The following is an 11,398-nucleotide window of genomic DNA, read 5'->3' as shown; positions in this document are numbered from 1 at the left end:
GCAAGGTGGCCCAATCCTTTTTGTAGCAAAGGACAAGCCTGTACAAACTCTTATATGATGTAAAGCGCTCCCGAGGACACATGGGAATTATCGTCAAGCTAGTTTTCATCACGTTCATATGATTCGTGTTCGGTACTTTGATAATTTGGTATGTGGGTGGACCGGTGCTTGGGTACTGCCCTTACTTGGACAAGCATCCCACTTATGATTAACCTCTATTGCAAGCATCCGCAACTACAACAAAAGTATTAAGGTAAACCTAACCATAGCATGAAGCATATGGATCCAAATCAGCCCCTTACGAAGCAATGCATAAACTAGGGTTTAAGCTTCTATCACTCTAGCAACCCATCATCTACTTATTACTTCCCAGTGCCTTCCTCTAGGCCCAAATAACGGTGAAGTGTCATGTAGTCGACGTTCACATAACACCACTAGAGGAGAGACAACATACATCTCATCAAAATATTGAACAAATACCAAATTCACATGGCTACTAATAGCAAGACTTCTCCCACGTCCTCAGGAACAAACATAACTACTCACAAAGCATACTCATGTTCATAATCAGAGGAGTATTAATATGCATATAGGATCTGAACATATGATCTTCCACCAAATAAACCAACTAGCATCAACTACAAGGAGTAATCAACACTACTAGCAACCTACAGGTACCAATCCCGGACTTAGAGACAAGAATTGGATACAAGAGATGAACTAGGGTTTGAGAGGAGATGGTGCTGGTGAAGATGTTGATGGAGATTGACCCCCTCCTGATGAGAGGATCGTTGGTGATGATGATGGCGATGATTTCCCCCTCCTGGAGGGAAGTTTCCCCGGCAGAACAGCTCCGTCGGAGCCCTAGATTGATTCTGCCAAGGTTCCGCCTCATGGCGGCGGAGTCTCGTCCCGAAAGCTTCCTTATGATTTTTTCCTCATTGAAATACTCCATATAGCAGAAGATGGGCATCGGAGGGCCACCAGGGGGGCCACGAGACAGGGGGCGCGCCCAGGGGGTAGGGTGCGCCCCCACCCTCGTGGGCAGGGTGTGGCCCCCTCTGGAACTTCTTGCACTCAGTATTTTTTATATATTCTGAAAATGACTTCCGGTGAAGTTTCAGGACTTTTGGAGCTGTGCAGAATAGGTCTCTAATATTTGCTCCTTTTCCAGCCCAGAATCCCAGCTGCCGGCATTCTCCCTCTTTATGTAAACCTTGTAAAATAAGAGAGAATAGGCATAAGTATTGTGACATAATGTGTAATAACAACCCATAATGCAATAAATATTGATATAAAAGCATGATGCAAAATGGACGTATCAACTCCCCCAAGCTTAGACCTCGCTTGTCCTCAAGCGAAAGCCGAAATCGAAAAATATGTCCACATGTTTAAAGATAGAGGTGTCGATAAAAATAAAATACGGACATGAGGGCATCATGATCATTCTTAGAATAGCAACTTATATAATTATTGTCATATGATCTCTTATGCTAGAGTAATAATTCAATCACTCAAGTATGAATCATAAACTTCATTGAAAACTAACAAACTATAATCTCAGTCATTGGAGTAGTTGCAATTTATCATAACATAGAAAAGAGTCAATATAAGAGCTTTTAAGCAAGTCCACATACTCAACTATCATATAGTCTTTCACAATTGCTAACACTCACGCAATACTTATCGGTATAGAGTTTTAATCGGACACAGAGAAAGATAGGGGCTTATAGTTTTGTCTCCCAACGTTTTACCTCAAGGTAATGTCACCAATAATAGTTCATGAAAACTCACATCCAATTAGCCATATATACCAGGATCTTTCCAACATGTTGTGCTTGCCAAAAGATAAAATGTAAAGAGGAAAGGTGAAGATCACCATGACTCTTATGTAAGGTAGGAGATAAAAGTAAAAGATAGGCCCTTCGCAGAGGGAAGCAGAGGTTGTCATGCGCTTTTATGGTTGGATGCACAAAATCTTAATGCGAAAGAACGTCACTTTATATTGCCACTTGTGGTATGGACCTTTATTATGCAGTCCGTCGCTTTTATTTCTTCCATATCACACTATCGTATAAAGCTTATTTTCTCCCACACTAATAAGTCATACATATTTAGAGATCAAATTTTTTATTGCTTGCACCGATGACAACTTACTTGAAGGATCTTACTCAATCCATAGGTAGGTATGGTGGACTCTCATGGCAAAATTGGGTTTAGGGATATTTGGAAGCACAAGTAGTATCTCTACTTGGTGGAAAGAATTGGCTAGCATGAGAGGGAAAGGCAAGCTCAACCATGTTGGATGATCCATGACAATATAATTTATCTTAGATGTAAGAAAACACAACCCATTACGTTGTCTTCCTTGTCCAACATCAACTCTTTAGCATGTCATATTTTAATGAGTGCTCACAATCATAAAAGATGTCCAAGATAGTGTATTTATATGTGAAGACCTCTCTTTCTTTATTACTTCCTATTAGTTGCAACGATGACCAAAACTATGTTTGTCAACTCACAACAACTTTTATTCATCATACTATTTCTATGTGAGCTCATTACTCTCCATAAGATCCATATGATCTCTTTTATTTCTTTTTATTCTTTCTCTTTTCTTTTATTCACTCAAGATCATGGCAAAATAATCAAGCCCTTGACTCAACACTAATCTTTATTATATATAGCTCACGGACTCGATTACATAGAAGGATCATAAAGCAAAACTGACAACTAGATCATACTAAAACTTTATTCTACTAGATCAAGATATTATCAAAAGGATCGAACTAAGGAAAAACGGTAAAGATAGAAGTGATGATGATACGATACTGGGGCACTCCCCCAAGCTTGGCAGTTTCCAAGAGGAGTGCCCATACCCATGTGATTATATCTCTTTTGCCGGTGAAGGAGTTGATGGTTTTGTTGATGGCGTAGGCTTGTCGTCCCTCTTCCAAGGCATAGGCTCACCATCATAGAAGGATGATCGAGTCTCCTAAAACCTCAAATCTGCAGCCAAACTCATCCTCTTGAATCTATATTCATACTCACAGTTTTGATTTTGCAAGTCATAGATCTGGGCTTGGAGGTGCTCGATTTTCTCATTAAGCTTGAAGATGGCCTCCCCAATGTCCTTGATGTCTAGCTTGTGGTTGTTGGTGAACTCCGTGATCATAATGTGATTGGAATCGAGTCCACGCTCCACCATCTCCTGACACTTGAAAACTTGTTGCTCCAATGCCTCGAGCCTTGCCTCCGTGCTTCCGGTCTTCCTTGGTCCCTCAACATCGCAGATGTGCAACAACCCCTCACGCATCTCAATGGTTTGAGGGGGTTGCAGAACTTCCGCGAGGTAGGGGTTGATGACCTTCTCGAAGAACTGGTCCTTGGGGGCACTTGGAGACGACATGACGATCTAGATCCGTCAGAAAAACGGCTTGAAACAAAGACAGGAGATTTTTGCGTGATACGGTGGTCAAAACCTTCGGGAGGTTATATAATGAATTTTTACCGACCAAAATACGTGACGTGTAAGAAAACGGAGTCCGGAGAGCACACGAGGTGCCCACGAGGTAGGGGGCGCCCTCCACCCTCGTGGAGCCCTCGTGTCCTTCCCGGACTGCTTCTTATTTTTCTATTTTTCTAAATATTCCAAAACGGAAGAAAATTGCCATTAGAACTGTTTTGGAGTCGGTTTACTTATCGTACCACATACCTATTCCTTTTCGGAGTCTGGAACATTCCGAAAAGTGTCCCTTATGTATTCCTCCGGGGTTACGGTTTCAATAACATTGGTTTCAACATTTATAGGATTACCTGAGATATAATGTTTGATTCTTTAACCGTTCACCACCTTCGGATTTGTGCCTTTGAAGTTGTTGATTTTTATGGCACCGGAAAGATAGACCTCCTCGATAACGTAAGGACCTTCCCATTTAGAGAGAAGTTTTCCTGCAAAAAATCTTGAACGAGAGTTGTATAGCAATACATAATCACCTACATTAAACTCACACTTTTGTATTCTTTTTTCATGCCATCTTTTAACTTTTTCTTTAAATAATTTGGCATTCTCGTAGGCTTGGGTTCTCCATTCATCAAGTGAGCTAATGTCAAATAACCTCTTCTCACCGGCAAGCTTGAAATCATAATTGAGCTCTTTAATAGCCCAATAAGCCTTATGTTCTAGTTCGAGAGGTAAGTGGCATGCTTTTCCATAAACCATTTTATACGGAGACATACCCATAGGATTTTTATATGTTGTTCTATAGGCCCATAATGCATCATCAAGTTTCTTGGACCAATTCTTCCTAGATCTATTAAAAGTCTTTTGCAAAATTAATTTGAGTTCTCTATTGCTCAATTCTACTTGACCACTAGACTGTGGGTGATAAGGAGATGCAATTCTATGATTAACATCATATTTAGCAAGCATTTTACGGAAATCACCATGAATAAAATGTGAACCACCATCAGTCATTAAATATCTAGGGACTCCAAACCTTGGAAAAATAACTTCTTTAAGCATCTTAATAGAGGTGTTATGATCAGCACTACTAGTTGGAATAGCTTCTACCCACTTAGTAACGTAATCAACAACAACTAAAATATGTGTGTATCCATTGGAGGTTGGAAAAGGTCCCATATAATCAAAGCCCCAAACATCAAATGGTTCAATAACAAGTGAATAATTCATAGGCATTTCTTGACATCTACTAATATTACCAATTCTTCGACATTCATCACAAGATACAACAAACTTACGGGCATCCTTGAAGAGAGTAGGCCAATAAAAACCGGATTGCAATACCTTATGTGCAGTTCTATCTCCAGCGTGGTGTCCTCCATATGCTTCGGAGTGACACTTGCGTAGGATTTGTTCCTGTTCATGCTCAGGTACACAACGTCTAATAACACCATCTACTCCTTCTTTATAAAGATGTGGGTCATCCCAAAAGTAATGTCTCAAATCATAGAAAAACTTTTTATTTTGCTGGTATGTGAAACTAGGTGGTATAAATTTAGCAACAATATAATTAGCATAATCAGCATACCATGGAGCAGTATGAGAAGCATTTATGACATTTAATTGTTCATCAGGAAAGCTATCATCAATAGGTAGTGGGTCATCAAGAACATTCTCTAGCCTAGACAAGTTGTCTGCAACGGGGTTCTCAGCTCCCTTTCTATCAATAATATGCAAATCAAATTCTTGTAGCAAGAGAACCCATCTAATAAGTCTAGGTTTAGCATCTTTCTTTTCCATAAGATATTTAATAGAAGCATGATCCGCGTGAATAGTTACTTTAGAATCAACAATATAAGGTCTAAACTTATCACAAGCAAATACAACTGCTAAGAATTCTTTTTCAGTTGTAGCATAATTTCTCTAAGCATTGTCTAGAGTTTTACTAGCATATTGAATAACATTTAGTTTCTTATCAACTCTTTGCCCTAGAACATCTCCTACAGCATAATCACTAGCATCACACATAATTTCAAAAGGTAAATTCCAATCAGGTGGCTGAACAATAGGTGCAGAGATTAATGCTTTCTTAAGTATTTCAAATGCTTCTACGCAATCATCATCAAAAACAAATGGTATATCTTTTTGTAATAAATTAGTCAAAGGCCAAGAAATTTTTGAGAAGTCCTTAATGAACCTCCTATAAAAACCGGCGTGACCAAGGAAACTTCTTATACCTTTGATGTCCTTGGGACATGGCATCTTTTCAATAGCATCAACCTTAGCTTTATCAACTTCAATACCTCTTTCAGAAACTTTATGCCCCAAGACAATACCTTCATTAACCATAAAGTGGCACTTCTCCCAATTCAAGACAAGGTTAGTTTCTTCACATCTCTTCAAAACTCGATCAAGGTTGCTCAAGCAATCATCATAATAGGATCCATAGACGGAGAAATCGTCCATGAAAACCTCACAAATCTTTTCAAAAAAGTCAGAGAATATAGCCATCATGCATCTTTGGAAGGTAGCAGGTGCATTACATAAACCAAAAGGCATACATCTATAAGCAAAAGTACCAAACAGGCAAGTAAAAGTGGTATTAGATTGATCATGAGCTGACACAGGTATTTGAGAGAAACCAGAGTAACCATTTAGAAAGCAAAAATGTGTATGTTTGGATAGTCTTTCTAGATTTGATCAATAAAAGGTAAGGGGTAATGATCTTTTTAGTAGCCTTATTTAATTTGCGGAAATCAATTACCATCCTATAACCTATAATAATTCTTTGCGGAATCAATTCATCTTTATCATTAGGAACGACAGTAATACCTCCCTTTTTAGGGACACAATGGATAGGACTTACCCACTGACTATCAGCAACGGGATAAATTATACCTGCCTCAAGGAGCTTTAGTATTTCCTTTCTTACCACTTCTTTCATCTTAGGATTCAGCTGTCGTTGGTGATCACGAACTGGTTTGGCATCTTTATCCAAATTTATTTTGTGTTGACATAGTGTGGGACTAATGCCCTTAAGATCATCGAGAGTATATCCAATAGCAGCATGGTGCTTCTTCAGAGTTTTCAATAATCTCTCTTCTTCATGCTCTGAAAGGTTAGCACTAATAATAACAGGATATATCTTTTTCTCATCAAGATAAGCATATTTAAGAGTATTAGGTAACGGTTTGAGCTCAAACACGTGATCACCCTTGGGTGGAGGAGGATCCCCTAGGATTTCAACATGCAAATTGTGTTTTAGGATGGGTTCCTGTTTAAAGAATACTTCATCTATTTCCCTTCTTTCATTCATAAACATATCATTTCCATGGTCTAGCAAATACTATTCTAAAGGATCACTAGGAGGCACGGCAATAGAAGCAAGACCAATAATTTCATCTTTACTAGGCAATTCCTCTTCATGGTGTTGTCTACGAAATTTAGAGAAATTAAATTCATGAGACATATCACCTAAACCAGTAGTAACAACATCCTTTTCGCAATCTATCTTAGCATTAACTGTGTTCAAGAAGGGTCTACCAAATATAATGGGACAAAAGCTATCTTGTGGAGAACCAAGAACAAGAAAATCAGCAGGACATTTAGTTTTCCCACACAAGACTTCAACATCTCTAACAATTCCCATTGGTGAAATAGTATCTCTATTGGCAAGCTTAATGGTAACATCAATATCTTCTTTCTCAGCAGGTGCAATATCATGCATAATTTCTTTGAATAAGTCAATAGGTATTGCACTAGCACTAGCACCCATATCACACAAGCCATGATAACAATGATCTCCTATTTTAATAGAAATAATAGGCATGCCTACCACGGGTCTATGTTTATCTTTAGCACAATGTTTAACAATTCTAGCAGTTTCATCACAGAAATAAATAACATGCCCATCAATATTATCAGCCAAGAGATCTTTAACAATAGCAATATTAGGTTCAACTTTAACTTGCTTAGGAGGTGTATAGGTTCTAATATTGCTTTTACGAACCACAGTTGAAGCTTTAGCATGATCTTTTATCCTAACAGGAAAAGGTGGTTTCTCAACATAAGCAGTAGGAACAATAGGATCATTATAAGTGACAGTCTTTTCTTCAACTTTAATAGGTGCAACTACTTTTACTTCTATGGGAGGATGATATTTAAACCACTTCTCTCTAGGGAGATCAACATGAGTAGCAAAAGATTCACAGAAAGAAGCTACTATTTCAGAGTCAAGTCCATATTTAGTGCTAAATTTACGAAAAACATCGGTATCCATAAAGATTTAACACAATCAAACTTAGGTGTCATACCTGACTTCTTACCTTCGCCGAGGTCCCAATCTTCAGAGTTGCGTTTAATTCTTTCCAATAAATCCCATTTGAATTCAATAGTCTTCATCATAAAAGAGCCAGCACAAGAAGTATCGAGCATGGTGCGATTCTTATCAGAAAGCCGAGCATATAAATTTTGAATAATTATTTCTTTTGGAAGCTCATGATTGGGGCATGAATATAACATTGATTTAAGCCTCCCCAAGCTTGAGTGATGCTTTCTCCTTCGCGAAGCCAAAAATTATATATATAATTGCGATCAGGATGAACAAGATGCATAGGATAAAACTTCTGATGAAATTCCAATTTCAATCGTTTGTAGTTCCATGATCCCATATCATCACATAGCCTATACCATGTCAATGCATCTCCCTTCAAAGATAAAGGGAAGACCTTCTTCTTAATAACATCATCGGGCACACCTGCAAGCTTAAATAATCCACAAACTTCATCCACATATATTAGGTGCTCATCAGGATGCATTGTTCTGTCTCCTGCAAAAGGATTAGCTAGCAGTTTTTCTATCATACGCGAAGGAATCTCAAAGTAGACATTTTCATTTTCAGTAGGTTCAATAGGTTGAGGAGCAACTCTTTGCTATACTGGTCGGGGTGAAGATACCCCAAACAAGCCCCTCATAGGATTACTTTCCATAGTAACAAGTGATAGTAAATTTCAGCACACTATATAATTTTTTCCTTACCAAATTCCACCTACCAAAGGCGCTTCACTCCCCGGCAACAGCGCCAGAAAAGAGTCTTGATGACCCACAAGTATAGGGGATCTATCGTAGTCCTTTCGATAAGTAAGAGTGTCGAACCCAACGAGGAGCAGAAGGAAATGATAAGCGGTTTTCAACAAGGTATTCTCTGCAAGCACTGAAATTATAGGTAACAGATAGTTTTGTGATAAGATAATTTGTAACGAGCAACAAGTAACAAAGTAAATAAAGTGCAGCAAGGTGGCCCAATTCTTTTTGTAGCAAAGGACAAGTCTGGACAAACTCTTATATGATGTAAAGCGCTCCCGAGGACACATGGGCATTATCGTCAAGCTAGTTTTCATCACGTTCATATGATTCGTGTTTGGTACTTTGATAAGTTGGTATGTGGGTGGACCGGTGCTTGGGTACTGCCCTTACTTGGACAAGCATCCCACTTATGATTAACCTCCATTGCAAGCATCCGCAACTACAACAAAGTATTAAGGTAAACCTAACCATAGCATGAAGCATATGGATCCAAATCAGCCCCTTACGAAGCAACGCATAAACTAGGGTTTAAGCGTATGTCACTCTAGCAACCCATCGTCTACTTATTACTTCCCAATGCCTTCCTCTAGGCCCAAATAATGGTGAAGTGTCATGTAGTCGACGTTCACATAACACCACTAGAGGAGAGACAATGTACATCTCATCAAAATATCGAATGAATACCAAATTCACATGACTACTAATAGCAAGACTTCTCCCATGTCCTTAGGAACAATGGTAACTACTCACAAAGCATATTTATGTTCATAATCAGAGGAGTATTAATATGCATATAGGATCTGAACATATGATCTTCCACCAAATAAACCAACTAGCATCAACTACAAGGAGTAATCAACACTACTAGCAACCTACAGGTACCAATCCCAAACTTAGAGACAAGAATTGGATACAAGAGATGAACTAGGGTTTGAGAGGAGATGGTGCTGGTGAAGATGTTGATGGAGATTGACCCCCTCCTGATGAGAGGATCGTTGGTGATGACGATGGCGATGATTTCCCCCTCCCGAGGGCAAGTTTCCCCGGCAGAACAGCTCCGCCGGAGCCCTAGATTGATTCCGCCAAGGTTCCGCCTCATGGCGATGGAGTCTCGTCCCGAAAGCTGGCTTATGATTTTTTCCTCATCGAAAGACTCCATATAGCAGAAGATGGGCATCGGAGGGCCACCAGGGGGGCCACGAGGCAGGGGGGAGCGCCCAGGGGGTAGGGTGCCCCCCCACCCTCGTGGGCAGGGTGTGGCCCCCTCCGGAACTTCTTGCACTCAGTATTTTTTATATATTCTGAAAATGACTTCCGTGAAGTTTCAGGACTTTTGGAGCTGTGCAGAATAGGTCTCTAATATTTGCTCCTTTTCCAGCCCAGAATCCCAGCTGTCGGCATTCTCCCTCTTTATGTAAACCTTGTAAAATAAGAGAGAATAGGCATAAGTATTGTGACATAATGTGTAATAACAGCCCATAATGCAATAAATATTGATATAAAAGCATGATGCAAAATGGACGTATCAACCAGCGTCGCCGCCGGTTGAGATGGACGGCGAGGTAGCCAACAAGCGGAGGTGGCTCGAGCCAAAACCACATTCGGCGAGCCTGGACTTCATTAGCAGCCTCCCCGACGACATGTTGCTCATCATCATCGGCCTCCTCCCCACCAAATCTGTCGTGCGGACCGCCCTGCTCTCCCGGCGGTGGCACCCCCTCTAGTGCCGCGTCCCCCTCAACCTCACCGTCGATAGCTACCTCTGCGATGGGATTGCAAACGCATGGCCGTAGTCTCCAAGATCCTTTCATCGCACCCTGGGCCAGCCAGATGCCTCGACATCCGCATGTTAAGTACCAACTGCAAGGTCCAACCCAAGTTCGACGAGTGGTTCTTATCCCCCACCCTAGATCAGCTCGAGGAGCTCAGCTTTGAAGCTGGACGATGTCGCTCTCTGCCGCCGTCCGCACTCTGCCTCGCGCCAACGCTGCGCCGCGCCAGTTTCAGCTCCTGCTATCTTCCCCAGATTAATGTCGCCCCCACCCTTCTTCTCCCTCAACTCAAGCAGCTCGACCTCTTTGACGTTGTCATCTGGAAGAAGGCTATGGAGCACATGCTCCGTAGCTGTACTGCGCTCGAGTACCTTCGTCTTGAGCAGATCCACGGGTTCATTAGCCTCCACATCGCCTCGACGAATCTCCGATGGATTTATGTGTCTTGCTGGCCCCGCAACAAGACATCAATTGGGAAGAGATCACTCTAGCTGTTCCACGTTATGCTCATTGAGAATGCGCCTTTCCTTGATAGATTTCTTGTATCGGGTCTAGAACGTCCAACAAAAATCAGGGTCATTGATGCGCCGAAATTGACATCGTTGGTGCACTCGTCTGCCAAATTCTTCGAACTCTTTATTGGATCCGTAATCATTCAGGTACAACACTCATCTTCTTCTCCGTCTTCTTGAGATTCACATCTTTAAATTTCTTCTTGATGTATTTAAGACCATCTTCCAGAAAATGATTCCCACAAGCTTGACCTAGTCTATGTGAACAGTGAAGATCTTGGCAATAAAATCTATCGGCCCCAATCTGGATCAAGTTGTTGGATTCCTTACATGCTTTCCGTGCACAGAGAAGCTACTCATCGAGGTGAAACTTCTTTCCTATTAGTAAACGGTAATCACAACGTAGCTCAAATTTTTCGTAATTTTCCCAAATTACGATGACAAGTGTAGTGTTCAAAACTGCATCTACGCACTGCACCGAAAGAAATGTTTTTAGTATTTTTTTCTCATGTGATCACCTGCATCGTTTTTTTGTTGTACTACTATAGTAGCCTAGTAGTGGAAAG

The sequence above is a fragment of the Triticum urartu genome, chromosome 7A, assembly GCF_056163025.1.
Source record: "Triticum urartu cultivar PI428250 chromosome 7A, HENAU_Tu73, whole genome shotgun sequence".
NCBI classification, from domain to species: Eukaryota; Viridiplantae; Streptophyta; class Magnoliopsida; order Poales; family Poaceae; genus Triticum; species Triticum urartu.
The sequence above is the reverse complement of the archived record's forward strand: the minus strand, read 5'-3'. Positions refer to the sequence as shown.